This window comes from Onychomys torridus, chromosome 5 (genome assembly GCF_903995425.1).
Source record: "Onychomys torridus chromosome 5, mOncTor1.1, whole genome shotgun sequence".
In the NCBI taxonomy this organism is placed as follows: domain Eukaryota; kingdom Metazoa; phylum Chordata; class Mammalia; order Rodentia; family Cricetidae; genus Onychomys; species Onychomys torridus.
The window spans coordinates 94,453,632-94,455,587 of record NC_050447.1 but is presented as its reverse complement, the minus strand read 5'-3'; the positions used below and the strand labels follow the sequence as shown (position 1 = coordinate 94,455,587).

At 46.2% G+C, this 1,956-nt stretch overlaps 1 pseudogene; it reads right to left on the bottom strand.

The window, feature by feature from the left end:
- Positions 1-878: 878 nt before the first annotated feature.
- LOC118584621 lies at positions 879-1,370 on the bottom strand (annotated as a pseudogene).
- Positions 1,371-1,956: the final 586 nt, after the last annotated feature.

Sequence of the window (1,956 nt, the reverse complement as noted above, 5' to 3'; positions counted from 1 at the left end):
TTGTTGTTGTTGTTTTGTTTTGTTTTTCGAGACAGGGTTTCTCTGTGTAGTTTTGGTGCCTGTCCTGAATCTAGCTCTGTAGACCAGGCTGGCCTCAAACTCACAGAGATCTGCCTGGCTCTGACTCCCGAGTGCTGGGATTAAAGCATGCACCACCACCACCAGCCAGCTAGTCTTTTTTTTTTTTTTTTTTTTTTTTTTTGTCCCTTACTGGCCCTGCTTCCAGGAGTGACCAAGATCAAAGAAAAGGGGGTTGCGGGGGCAACCAGCTGGCACAGGGAGGGTCATTTCCACATTTCATTTATTCTCAGAACTAAACAGACAAGTACAGAGTCACTATTATGGTTAGAATTTGGCAGCATGGGGGCTGGAGAGATAGCTCAGTGGTTAAGAGCACTGACTGCACTTCCAGAGGTCCTGAGTTCAATTCCCAGCAAACACATGGTGGCTCACAAGATCTGGTGCCATCTTTTGGCCTGCAGGGACACATGCAGGCAGAACACTGTATAATAAACAAACAAACAAACAAACAAACAAATAAATAAATAAATAAATAAATAAATAAAAGCTGGCAGCATGGAATGGGAAAGGATGAGGAGTAGGGGTGTCTTTAAAAATAATAAAGGCTCCCCCACAAACCTGGTGTTCTTCAACTCAGGAATCAGAAGATCAAAACTACTTTGGGTTAGGCAGAACCTGCAGGGGTGAAGGGAGGAGGGTGGTCCAGGAAGTAGAAAGTGGGGAATGCCTGGCAGCTGGGGTGAAAGAGATTGAACTCCCCCTGCTGGTATCCCCCAGCCCCTCTGGTCTGGCAGGAAAGGGGTAGCCTGGAACACCCAAGAGCAGGTCTGGGGCTGTCAGATACTCCAGGCAGGGGACTAGAGGCAGTTCACAAAGAATTGCCCTCTAGTGGCAACTGTGCTGCCACCTAGTTTTTCTGCCAGAGTGCAATGGTCCTTTACCTCCTCGTAGAAGTTTGCTTGTTACTCATGCTTGTAACTGTCTGCTTCTTGATGACATCCTCAGAGCTGGTATAAACTGCTTTGCTCTTGAGGTGTGCACTCTCAGGGGCCAAGAAGAAGAACACCAGGTCTTCCGCCTTGCTCTCATTGATCTCGTAAGTTGCATCATACAGAACATAGCGGCAGTCCTTATCTGGTGGCATCTTGACAAAAGTGATGTAGGCACCATCCACAATGTACCCCACAGCTCCTACCAGGGGCTCCTTGCTGTCCTCCAGGATGATGTTCTTGTCCTCACTCAGGCAGAAGAGGCCCTGCTTTCTTGTATTTCTTCACTTCTGGCATTGAGGACGTGCAAACTTTCATGCTGATGAACACCTGGATGACACCATCAGAGAGAGCCACAGCAGAGGCCTGTTTCAGGAAGCAAGAGGAAGACAGAGAAAGAGCTACAGAAGAGCTGCTTCAGCTGCTGCCAGAATCTGACTTGCCCCTAATCTTTTAAACAGACAAAAAAACAACAACAAAAACAAACAAACAGCAGCAGCGGCAGAAAAGGAGGAGGAGGAGGAGAAGGAGGAGGAGGAGGAAGAAAGGAGGAAGAGGAGGAGGAGAGGAGGAGGAGGAGAAACCAAACACCCCAGCAACTCTGTCAGCTCCTGCTTGTGAAAACGGGTTCACCAAAAACAAGTGCTGAGCGTTCACTGCTGCCTGTGTGTGTGATATATGATTTATCTGCTTTCCAAGGAACATTATGGAGAACATATTTATAGACAAAAGTTTGTACCAACATAAGGCTGTCAAAAAAACTAGGAATTACTAACAATTTTTTCAAATTCTCTCATCACAGCAACAGACTGCAGATGCTTACAGTAAAACTAAACCTTCCCAATAAGAGGAAAGAAACAACGAAGATAACTTTCTTTGAAAACAATTCATGACAATGGTAAGCATTGCTTTCCTGGATATTCCGCCATTATTTTGGCCCTTCCTC